This window comes from Aquila chrysaetos, chromosome 9, assembly GCF_900496995.4.
Source record: "Aquila chrysaetos chrysaetos chromosome 9, bAquChr1.4, whole genome shotgun sequence".
In the NCBI taxonomy this organism is placed as follows: domain Eukaryota; kingdom Metazoa; phylum Chordata; class Aves; order Accipitriformes; family Accipitridae; genus Aquila; species Aquila chrysaetos.
Window position 1 is genome coordinate 18,651,465 of NC_044012.1, and position 13,499 is coordinate 18,664,963.

The 13,499-nt window shown below is 37.9% G+C and overlaps 1 protein-coding gene across 7 annotated transcripts in view; it reads left to right on the forward strand.

Moving 5' to 3' along the window:
* FTO (FTO alpha-ketoglutarate dependent dioxygenase) overlaps positions 1-13,499 on the forward strand; it is a 264,962-nt gene that overhangs the window by 244,162 nt on the left and 7,301 nt on the right. The window lies entirely within an intron of this gene.

Genomic DNA, 13,499 nt, shown 5'->3' on the forward strand with positions numbered 1-13,499 from the left:
TTGCATTTTAGATTAATAGAATCACGATATTACTTGAAGAAGCAAACTAAGTAGGAGGCATGTTAGGTCTGTTGCATGCTCAGGGAAGCAGTGTTTCTTGTAACACAGGAAGAGAAGAAATTTCATCAGCGGTTCATTGAAAGGAATGACTAACATAGCTCAGCTGGCAAGCAACGAACTAGGAAAAATGGAGTCTGAAATACAATATTCATAGATAAAATAAAACATATGGAAGGCCAAGACCATCCACTTTTCATAAAGTTTAAATAACTGTTCTTTAGCAGCCACAGAACGAACCGAGACAAAGTAGGTCTCTTGTGAGAGTAATGAAATGGATACTTTTCATTATGTATGTCTTGATTTCCCATGAATCTGCACAAAGTACGGAGGGATGGACAGCTTATGGCACCCAACAAGAGAAGATTTCTGTTGCCTTGGGCTCAAAAAATTACACTGTTATCCACAGAACTTGAACCTGGCAGTGTGGCTACTATGTAGGTTACTTGGCAGAAACCCCTGAAACACGCTGCTAGTACATTATCGCAGTCCTGTATTACTTCAGATAAGACGTGGAAGATTCATGCCCATTGCATAATGAATTAGAGAGAATGGGTCAGTGCAGTACAGGGACTAGATACTAAATGCGAGGAGAGGGACTGGGGTAGGGATAGGATGGCTACCTCACGTTCTTAAGAAAAGTTGCAGTTAATCATGTATATGTATATGGCTGTGCATTGAGCAGTGATGTAAAGATCATCTCTAGGGACCCTACGCAGTGAAGCTTTTAAGCCTGTGCTGAACTTGAAATACATTTGAAAGTTCCACTGAGCTAAATGAGATTTAAATATGTGACTATGCGTTTTGCTCAAACCTGATAGAAGATTGAATCAGGTCCTTAATTAACTAATGTAAGAGGTCTTCAGAATTCTGATGTGATGTTTTAACAGGAATTATACGACGGAATATCATGAGAGTAGCATTGCAGGTCAATCAGAACAGCAAATGTCAGCTTCTCTCATTAACAAACTTCAGGTTTTGTAGCCATTTTATAATAAAGAATTAGTCAAGAGAAAGCACATAAATGTTTGAGAATGAATTTGAATTGTGCCTTGCAAATACTAACAAAATAACCCATCTGAACTGCTCTTAAGGCATTGGCACCATATACTTTATTATCATTAGAGTGTTCCCTATGGCAATAACTTCATCCAAGAAGAATTTCAAGAGGAGTTGCATTATCTATTGAAAAGCAATTTTTTACTTTCTATCGAGGTAAGATAGTTTTACGAATAACTCTGAAGTTTACTCCGAAGGCCATTTCAATCGTCCGTAGATCTTATGATATTATGTTACCTTCTTTCGTTTCAAATTCACAGCATAAGAAAGAAAAAGAATGACATAAATTGGATGTTCGAAGAGTTCTGAAGATAGACATCAGAAGAATTCAAGAGTAAGAAGAGAACTCAGCATTATTTGTTATTTTCCATCCTAAAGTAAAAAGAGAACAAAGCATCAAAAGCATCAGTAGCGAGAGATAGCTCAAAGCCAGGACTATATATCATAGCATATAAAACAAGTGAGTTGGCACCACCGAAAGGTCTAGAGTCTTAGTCTGTGGTTTAAAGTCATTGATATTGCACTCAGAAAGATTCTTTATACCATGGAAAATAATATGAAGAGCTATATGCATTTGTTGCAATAGACGTTTTAGGTTTTACCAACTAGTAGCATTGTGGTACTCGCTTGGGTGCGTAAGTCTTCATGGTGCTGAGAGAATTCAAGTCCACTGATAGAATGTTATAGATTGGGATCTTGCACTTTTTTTAAACACTCATGGAAATAATGTCTGTGGAAGTAGGGCAGGATCAGATGCATGTAGTTGATCGTGTGTTTACATTGATTGAATGCAATCGTATTCCATAAAGGAAAGTGTATTCCTGTCTAATAACTTTAAATCATCATTCAGTCTGTACTAGAATTTTAGTTGGTATTAAAAATATTGCAGAATTACATTAATTGCAAAATGTTGAGGTATAGTGATGCTGAACTTTCACAGAGAATTTCTTCCCTTAATGCAGTTGAAAATAAGTAAAGAAATGTGTTTGTTTGCATTGTATTTGGGTGATGGTAATTATTTACAAGTTAAAGTAGAAAAGGATATTTAACTTCTCTATATAATGTTTTCAGTTATTTGAAATGCAGAGGGTAAATAGAAAAGATTCTATGGTCTTGTTTGGTAATCAGAAAGATTTACTCCACCTACAGAAGTAGAGAAGCAGCATACTGAGCATATTGTTGCCATATGATTTTTATTTGTGCCTGGATATTCTGTAGCATTTCCTGGGACATCAAGTCTATTTCTCTGCCAGCACTGGAATTTTTTTTGTGGTATATTTTTATAGTGATTTATCCATAAAATATGACTGAATAAAGCAGTAGCCATGGAGAAATTCTGCAGATTGGAATGTGATTAGTTACATGAGGCTTTCTTTTTTTATTCGTAAACTTCTTTTTCCTCTTCTTGAGCCTCTCTGCCTTTCTTGTGTCTGTTTTCTCATTTCCCTATTATTTGTTCCCTCCTGCTTCTGTCTGACCTCATGTGGACCTAAAGGAAACTGTGTTTTAGTCCATAGGATTGCAGTGCTCTTACAGTATTAGTTCCAATATGTGTTATAAACGTTCTGGTTGCAGGCAACAGCCGAGGTGCACAACACAGGGAAGACAATGTAGTTCTGCAGCACAATAAACCTTTTTTGTTGTTGTTGTTCCCTAAGCCACATAGGAGTTAAGGCCATATCTCTTGATAGAAAATGAGGTGTAAGCTCCTCTTATATATGAGTGTGAGTATGTATGTATGTATGTATACAGAGAGAGATGTATATATGTACACATATGTATTTATATCGCAAGTTATAGTGATAAGCAAGATCTTCATTTCAGTCTGCAAATAGAGAGTCAGTCTTGTGGTTGTTTGGCTTTCCCATATGGTGCTTGCCATCAGTCTGTCATAGTTTCCTTTTGGCTAATGACACATGCAAATTCACTGAAATGGACCGAAGCTAGTGAGAGCTGCATTTTAGTTAGAGTCTGAGAGCAACTAGACAACATGGTTCCTGGGGCAGGATCTCCATTTGGTGTCACTCTCCCCAATAAACTTACGTCAGGAAAGGACTGTTCTGTGTAAAATCATATGCGGAGTCCTTGCACAGTAGTGACTAGAAATATCTAAGGTCTGCGGTTCCATTCTGCTCCCAAGTGCTGCCCCTTCTGTGTCATCCTTGCTTTGGTCTTGATGGAAGTTGTGGGATTTTGAGGACGGGTTGTATTAGCAGCTTGCAGAAGTGATGCAGGAAGCACTTTGAGCTGAAAGGATTACATAGCTTTGAGGCTGAAAAGATACAGCCCATTTCTGTCCAGTCTGATTTAAGGATCAAGTAATATGGTTACTGTTAGTTGCATTCAGTCATGTTTCTTTCAGTTTTACTCTCCACATATAACAAATAGGGATTTGTCATACAGCAGTTGTTTTTTATTAACATGAAAAGTTGTCTTATGGAAAAATGCACGTGCAACAAGGAAAATGTTTTTGCTTTCCTGCAGAAGGGCAGAGCCTGCAAACCCTGACACTCTTTGGAAAATGGGATTGCTTACTTTAAATGAGGGGGCATTAAATGAAGGGCCATCCTCCTGCAGTGTCATCTAAAACCACCCTATGTTTACATTTTTCCTTGGCTGTATGACATCCACATAAAAGGAGTACAAAAGGTAAAGTGGAACAGTAAATGGCGCTGGAAGCATCATTAACTTTTCGGGTGGCATTCTTTTGGAAAATACAGTGTCTTTCGAAAAATGTGCCATATGCATGGCTCAGCCCCAAATCTTCCAGCAGTCTAATACTGGCAAGGGAGGGCATCTGTAGCCCCCTGGGAAGCAAGCTGTGGAGATTTCCTTTTCTCCTCTTTGTTGGTTTTTATTTCCATTTCCTTTTCCTCTCTTTTTCTCAGTCGTTTAACGCCGTTCTGCACAACAGCGGGGAGCATCTGGCCCCAAGTAAACACCCAATAAAATAAGTGGGGGAAGTTCACAGCTCCCTTGGTGCTATTGCGTCTGTCTGTCTGGTTGTGGACTCAACAAGATAACCATGCATCAATTTACATTGTCCAGGCTATCTTCACAACCAGAAGTGCTTGAAACCTTATTTTAATAGAAGCTTAGATTCTGGAGAATACTGTAAAATCTCTCCAAAGGCTCCAAATCAGCAATTCCATCTGTGTTTCTGCAAATGTAGAGGAACAATGCCCCAGCTGATTATGCAAACAGAATGAAAATAGTTATTTTAAAAGTGCATAAAATCAATACTTTGGGGAAAACAAGTCAGCTGTGTTTATACTCGGCATATAGCAGACATTTTGTTTCTTTGTCTGAAAAAATCATAGGAAAGCAAGGAACGCAAGTGAAATAAAACAGCTGATCATACAGTGCAACAGAGGGGACTGGAACATCAGATGCCTCAGCAAAGGCTTAGAGCATTTTAAGTTCCTTTTGAGAGAATATAAATTATATTGAGGTTGATATGTTTCTACGTTGTTTGAAGTCAAAGCCAAATATTCTCAGCACAGGGGGAATAGCTCACATCCCATTGCTGATCATGAAAAGTATATAACTAAATCCACGTCTGTGGTGCTGAAAATTTCCTCCTAAATGCTGTCTCTTTTGGCCTGATTGGATTTTGTGCAAGTATTGGTATGAAGGGGTGTGCATATAAATATGTATAAATGTGCTTCTCATACAGCCAGGATACATTGCTCGTATACGTATTATTCTAAAAGCAGGAGACAAAAGCATCTGAGAAACAGGGCTGAAAGGGAACAATTTGTAGACCTATAGGTTAAATTGGATTCAACTTCATCTTTCAGCAAATGCTGTGTTATTTATTCAGTGTTTCTCTGGGGGATTTCCCTACCCCCTACCCCTACACTTTATAGAGAGTAGTGATGTTTCTTAATTAAAAAATCAAACAAACATGGAATGGAGTCTGCCCCACACAGCCATTCTCTTGTGGGAATAGGAGGCGCACTGATTTTCTCATGGACAGTTTCTAGGTCTGTTGGACAGAGGCCACAAAGGAGAGGGAAAGCTCTGTCTGGGGATGTCAAGTTCACATCATGCATCCGATGCCAGCACTCTTCTCAGTGGCATTACAGTTGCTGCCGTGCCATCTACTAGGTATTCCCCTTTGGTAAGGTGGAGTTGGTGGACCTGGTGAGGAAGGTCATTGGTAATCTCATCAGAAGTATCTTTTGGGTAGATTTCTGTTTATTAATTCACCCAAGGTAGAGATGAATATATCAGAGAAAGGAGCTTCTTGTGTCCTCTTTTCTTCCATTCTTTCCACCCAGAGCTGGAATGTTTCTGAGGTTTTGGGGCTTTGTTTTATAATCCCCACTCTGTAGCTGAAGATACTGTGCAGCAAATCTTTAACCTTTCCCATAGTTTGTCAGCTAAATAGTTTAGAAAGACTGAAGTATATTTTTACAGATTTTAATTAATATTGTGGCCAAAAAAAATTTGAAAATTTATTTTAATTTCTCTACAGTTAAGGCAAAGCAAACTATTCTTTAAACATAGTTTTGTGAATTTTTCCTATATTTCTACAAATACATGTGAAACACATTGGTGCACCACTTGAAAAACTCTTTGGAGTTGGACTCCACTGGTGCTTTGGTTGCTGTTATTTCAACATTTGGAGGGTATTAACAATTTAAGTTTTTCTCTTATTTACCTGATTTACAATTTAAGTAATAATAGAAACTCTGGCATTTTCAAGTTCATGCAACTGTCACTTAAACCTCTTTAGTGTCAGGTTCATTGATCTCTCTCCTACCTCTCTATGGAACAGCAAAATGCACTCTGCAGGCCCGTGTTAAAAGATGGGTTCTGCTATAGATTCACTTTGTAGAAGTACACGCAGGGATAATGCTGGCTGTTTTCAGGCTATCCTACTGTGTCACCAGTGGTGCCTCAGGATATTTGAGCAGCATCCTCATTTCCAATGGAGTGGCTGGCTTTGGAGGCGTAAAGCTCTTGGGTCAGTGACTGTAACCTTTGGTTCCGTAGTAAGGGCCAAATGCATCAGTGACACAAGTCATTATCAACTTTGGAAAGAAGCAGACAGAAAAGATCTTCTAACGTGCCATCGTGTGTATTTGTACTTGCATATTTGTGCAGCTGATAAAGTTTTTTTCTTGGATTAAAATTTAACTGATATTGCCTCTATCCCTTCCTAAATCTGGCATTCTCTTTTCAAGTTTCTTATCTGGAAAGAAACTCATTTTATCCCTTCTATAAATGCAGTCCTGGTCTCAGCCATTACGTATGGCTGGGCACACTCTAGTTACAGCACATGAAAGAACATCAGCAGTGACTTAATGTAAATGGGACAGACTCCTTGGGAATACACTGGGGACTACATGTTCAAAAGAACGAAGCACTGCTCTCTTTCCATCTGGCCACTTAATTTCACTGCCTATTCGGGACCAGTACTTCCGAAATCTAGTTTGCAAAGTCAAATATTGATGTAATTTGTTTTGTTCTTAAATGGCAGAGTAAACCTGGGAAGGTTTTAGTTGTGCAGAGTCACAGTAGGGACAAGCATGGAACAACTGAAAGAAATACTCTCTGCCAAGGTTGACAACTTTCTGATTGATTAATTAAAAAAGCTAAGAAAATCTTTGTTTTAAGGTTTAGGTTGAACTTAATAACTGTCAAAATTCCAGTTTGGGCATGAAAAAATAGGATTTCGTTGATGATAAAGGCAAAGCATTTACAGCCATATGAAGAAAACATCTTTCATATTGTTATATTTCAATATATTTATATTTTCTCCATCCTTTGTTTTTTCAGTAAACAGTTTTTAGGGTACAACTTATGAAAGTTAATCATAATACCAAGTGAGGGATTTGTAAATTATTGGTTTGATTATGTTTTACAGAGTTGAAACAAAGAGATCGAGAAACATTCCACCTTAACCCTGTGTCATGATGGGGCATTAACTAACCCCCATTTTCCAAACACCCTTCAATATTAGTGACATTCCAGCTGAAATACTGATTTTGTATATGTTATTTCCTCTAAAATAAGCCAAACCAGAAGTCAAGATTTCAACATTTTTTAACTATAAACAAGCTTAACTCCAGCTCCCTATGTAAATCTCATGTCTTGGATTGGCTCTCCAGGAAAAGTACTCCTGGGAAAGCATAGGAATGGTTTCCCTCTGATATAGATGATCCAGGCTGGAGCTCTGTCCATGCAGGATGAGGGCACCAGTGACAGAATGGCTGTTGCACGTTTTGCTCCTAATGGAAGAGTTGCCATTTCTTCAACTGTGTTTGTTTTCATTGTTCTTTGAGATCAGCATGTCCATTCTCCTGAATGGCAAGGAAAGCTACCTTATACCTCTGTGAAACCATGCACCTTTTGTTTTGGACATTTTGACAGTTGTCTCAGCTTTGTGCTGAGCTCTGGAATTTGACTCTGGGTACGCTAAAGCTCTAGCGAGGTTGCCTGAGATATGACATATATAATCACCCTCACCATTTGACCCCTGTATTGTTCCATGTGGCTGGGTAGGAGCAATGCCAGCTTCAGGTGCCCCCTCCAGTGACTGATGTCAGAGGTCAGCAGCTCCTAACTGGTCAACTGGCAAAATGTCCTATTCATCACCACTGGTATGTAATGGACATGCTGACAAATAGCTCTAGGTATAAAATTGTTCTCAGCAGTCTACCTGATGGCCTTAAACCTTGATCAGTGGTTGGAAATTTTCACTTGTTACCAGCTACTGTGACCAAACAGGTGCCTGGAGTAGAAGAAAACTTAAAATTAGGCATATGGTGATGTCTGAAATTGCTAGTGCTGGAAGGGGCACCCAACTGGAAAGCAGCTGCTTTTCAGATCTCTCACCCCCATTCCATTTTATCATGAATTACATTTATCCCTTCCACCTTTTAATTTTTCATGAAGATAAATGAAAGTTCAGTTCTTCAAATAACAGGGGTGACTTTTTAAATCCTTTTTAGGGAATTTATCCCAATATCCTATCCATGACCAAAGGTGAAGGAGAATGTGTATTTACAGCATCAATTTGAATTTTTGCTTTAGAGTTTTTCTGTGTTTTACTGAGCAATTCAGTTTGATAAAACAGGTATTTTTTCTTTCTGTGACAACTTTGAAGTTACAGAACATCACATCTTGTTACTCAACATTGTATTAGCTGACTTACAATGCCAATAATTTAACCACCGTTGCGGAATGGATAAAAAATTCAATTGAGTATCCCTTGCTAAGTTTCACTTTGAGAAACTGTATTCAGCCTATTTCATTCCTTCCATAGTTTCTTTTGGATGGTTTTTATTATTATGCTTACTAGCTCATGTCTATTGTGAATGGTTTCTGGAAAAGCATTTGGATTGAAATCTTGGCCTTGTTGAAATCACTGGAAGTTTCAACTTTGACTTAAGAGGTATCAGGTTTTAATTGCGATGCATTCAGCAGCAGAAGTAAATTTGTCATACCTGTCAATGAGATACACCAAGAAAAAAGAAAAATCAAGGTTACCTTATTTGAGTAATTGTTCTCATGTATGTAATCTCACATTTTCTCTGTGCTTTGCATAACAATTCAGATAGCTGAGAACGCACTGTATTCTCTTGTATATGCTCTGGCAACTAAGAATGTCAGCTTGAAATGACATGGGATAATCCTAACACTGAGATTACAGTAACTACACATAGTTTGCGTAATAATTTCCAGGCAGAGGAAAGGTTTGAAGGACTAGGATGAAAAAATCCAAACCTGCAAGCAAAGCTTTATGTACCAGGTACCTGTACTATTAGGATTTGTGTTCACACAGCAGAGCTCAGTGTTGGAACAATAATAACCCATATTTGATCAGAGTCAAATTTGCAAAGTCGTTGTGAGTCTTAAGAATGGAAGATGCTGTCTAAAGCTACTACTGCTACTGTTACTCAGATCAGCATCCACGTTAGCAGTGTTGTATCATTATAACCAATGTCGGTATGGGTTTAATGAATGTATTTGTCTCAGTAGAGTGATCCGAACACTGTTTTTACCTGGGCCATTGTTTTAAAAGATACTCTGAAGTTCTGAATAACAGCTCAGTAACACCTTTATTCTAGCGTGAATGGAGGGAGGAAATAACACTGATATAAAACATAATAATTTCAGGAATGCTGAAGCAAGCGTGTATGGGTGAGTGTGTACTTTTGTACATCCAGAACAAATATCCCGTCCTCCCTTGCTGACCATATCAGTACGTGGGGAAGATTTCCAGACCCATGTTGCTTGACTTACCTTATGAATTTCCACGTGATCTCCACTGGTCTTTGAACTGACAGGCGTAGGCAGCTAAATTAGTACCGTCTAGGAAACAGGGCTCTTCATATCAACTCCTCATTCTTAACATGCCTGTGCAGTCTGAGCCACAAATTGACCCCTATTGATCTGATTTGACTACACTTCTGTGGAGTAGACAAACAGTGCAATAGAATCCAGGGACCCTAATTCACAGGATCTTATTTACGTTCCTGGGTAATAATTTTTATTTGCATTAATTACATTCATCAGCAGAACCCAAGCCCACCTCCTGGCTTATATGCATTCCTGTTCCTGACAACAGAACAAAAAAGTGTCTGCTCTGAAAAAAGAGTGGTTTAAGTATATTGATACTTGATACTTAATAGCTACAAAACTTAACTGTTAGAAAGAAGACTGTTTTTCAAATCAATGGCTCACACATTACTGTAAAATATATCGATTAAAAACAAAGCATAATGTTAGTCATTTAGTTAGTAGAGTGATGCAATACTGAAATAAATTTATCCTTTGACTTTTACATTAACCTTTTATTGACTGCTTGCATACTCATAATTAACACACACTTTAGCTAGCTTGGTTAATTTTAGCATCGTGATCAGTGTCCTCTAATGTAGCTGACACCCTGATCATCAAAATGTCAGTGTAGCCCAGGGGACCATAACCAGGCAACTGGCTGTCTCAGTGCATGTACACCTGCCCATGGTGAAATTAGCCACCTTCCAAGGGAGAGTGTCATACGTTGTCATACAAGTAGTTATACAGCCATACAAATGTTTGTCATGACTTAGTCGAACTTATATTAGTATTCAGCTATTGGTAAATATTAGTGACCAAAGTCCATTTGGCAAAAGTAGACAAAAAGGGGATCAAAAACCTATGAAGTTTACAGGGGAGAGGTAGTAAGAATGTGCACCGCAACAGTAACTAATTGTTCCTTAAAAATGGGCTTTTTTAATACAAACTGGCATGGGTCTTCATTGTTTTAGCAAGAAAATAGGGACCTTGGAGTTTTGTGCGTTCTGCACATCTTTAGAAAAATCATCCTTTCTGTGATATGTTGGTGAACATGTATTATCAAGGTGTTGGAGCTAAATTGCTCTGAAACATATCACGGCGGTTTTTCTGTTCTCCTGCTGCCAATAAGGTATGAAAGATGCCTCTTGATTTGGCATCTGTTTTATATCTCAGAGCATGTGTTACTTCCACTCTTAACACATTTTGTGCATACAGTATACACAGATTAGATCTACTCTCTTTTGGAGACTTAATTTTATTAAGTCAAAAGTTTTTAATCGATTTATAATATTTTAATTAACTTATAATGTTATAAATCTTGGTATTTTCCCACTACCACTGTACTTCCATGTTTGCAGCGTCCCCCACATGAAGCCTCATAAATTCTTTTGTATCTGGGAAAAGATAGAACTTCTGTTTTTCCTGAGTTATCATTGCTAACTTATGTTGGATATCTTTTCCCAGATACAAAGGAATTTGAAATAATTCTATGCAATTATTTAAGTGCCTTTGATTGTTCTGCTTCAGTTAAAAATGTTGCTATCCTCTTGCGGGATCTTCAGGTCTGTTACTCTGCTACAAGTTAAAGACCATTGTAGGAACAGTTTCTCCCACAGAAATTTATTAAAATCAATAGTAATATACTCATCTGAAAAGGACTGTTCTTGCACACTAACTCTGAGTCAGAAGGCACGTGTTTGGATGACTGCGTTCAAGCTTGTGGATGCCATTCGGGTGAATCACTTAATGAACTGCCAGGTGCAGCGATGACTGCTTAGAACCCAGCCCCATATCTTCAACTATGAGCAACTTGAGTTGACTTTGATGTCAGCAGATCCAGCACAGGGATTGTCATTTTGGTCAAAATAGGTGACTCACAAAATGTAAAATTGTAACATTCACTACTGTTCTTGCTAGTGATGCAAAGCAAGGCAATAGAAATCCTGGACAGAAAGACAAAGGAGCTATGGGATTGTAGAACTTGGGATATTACGGCACTGCTTTCCCCTTTTCTATACTTTTTGCAGTACACTGCTGCATTTCTGTCCTGACATGGACCTGACATGCTTCCATTCCTCTAATCCCTCATGTGGAATATGATACGGCTAAAACCTCCCAAGTGCATGGTTGCCTGGAAGTTAAGGCACATGCTTAGTGGTGGGGTGACCTTTCAGAGATGGCTCTGCTGGTGAGAAAAATAGAGAAGGGAAAGTTGCAACTAGAATAGTTGCTCACGGGCTGTCCAGTCACAGCATCGCTGTGACTGCTGCCACATTTACAGCAACACAAATGCCCAAACCCCAAATGTGAGGGAAAAGCTGGTCAATCTGTTTGTGTGAGACAGCGAGGGAAAATAGAGACATGAAAGGTAAAAAAAGGGCTCTGAAATGGTGAAGAAGCTAAAAGTTGGTATGTTTTTCCTCTCAGTGAAAACTGTGTTGTTAATAGTAGATGTGTGAGAAAGAGAATGTTTATTATAAGTTGAGTTTTGCAGACCACATAACATGCCTGCAGTATTTACTGCCTGAGCTTCTTGATTTGTCACCTGCAATCATCTCTACATGGTTAATTTATCCACTTTTAGATTGAAATGCTTAAACTGGAATATCTTATACTACTCAGCAAATTGAGCATATTATTTTGTGCCAAGACAGAAAACAAAGCAAGATTTTAAAAGCCTTATAGAGTTATGCTGTAATTAGTTTCAGCTTCCCCTGCATATTAATTTTCTCCTGTTCCTTTATATAATTTGGAAAATGTCTTCAGAACATGATGGCACAATCAGTTAAGTACCTCTCAGAACTCATACACTAAACTGCATTTGCTCTAACAACTATTATAAAGCAGCCGGCAAAACAAATCCTCTGTTATTCTGTACAGTGCAGCTTATCAATGCAAACAGTTTAATATTTATGCTAAGAGGATTGTCACAAGTAGCTTCTGTTCCTTTAATTCTTGTTTTAAATAAATAATGAGAACATTTAAACACATTACTCTTCCCAGGGCCCTGAGGTCGGCTAATCTTATTATTTATGAACTGATGTGCTACATAATAGTACTTAGTGCATGTTAACAGATGCTATTATCAGGGGCTGATGTGGAGAGCTGAAGATATATTGGAATGTTACGTGTTAATACTGTCCTTGTAGTGTAATGTACGATGGATTGAGTGCCCAGGATGCTGGTGCGGCAATTAACCACACACCAACATGGGTGTAAAGCTGAAGTATGTTTTCTCATGGGGATTACACTGCCATTAATAATTCCCAAGAGAAGAAGACATCTTTCATTTGGAAATAGTCTCTTCCAGAAGGCCGATGGTATAGACAAGGAAGTCACATGTGTCAATATTTTTAGTTCATTTTACAGAGATGAAAGACATATATGTTTAAAACAACTTTAAAATTGTTACAACAATTATGTGCTTTATAGAACATGAATTTTTAAAAATGTCTTACAGGAGATAAAAGCCTATTTCTACAATTTGCTTGTTATCTCTTTGAAGAACTACGTAGACCTACAGTATATACCAAATTTATAGTAATGCTTACCATTTTTCTTTGTCTTGTCTCACTGCAAACATTAACTAATTAATCAGCAACATGCAAATTGTTTCAGGGGAGGGGAAAAGAGAGGGGGAGAAATCCTCCTTGAACTGTGACAATTTTTTTGATGCAGCATGTTGTATTACAGCCTAATCTTAAGAGATGTGATGGTTGCCACTTACAAAACTTTCCTCTGCAGGCTGCAGTTCAGTTGAATATTATAATTAGACTTCACTAGTATTGATGAATAATCCATTTAATAAAAACCACTGTAATTTAAATATTTTCTCTGGGGACTAACATACACTAACCTCTTAATTTAATTTTATTGAAGTTTTGCCCACCTATTCATCATTGGAAGTTGTTATTAACCTCCATTTCCATTTATCTTTATAGAATTTTCTCTTCTTATATAGCCTTTTTCAGAGCTAAGCAGGTTGATACACTTGTAAATCTCCAGAATCTACAAAGCTAGTCCGGCTTCTTTAATATTGTTTAATCTATCCCCCCTGACCTTAATGCACTAAATTCAGTTTAATCTTT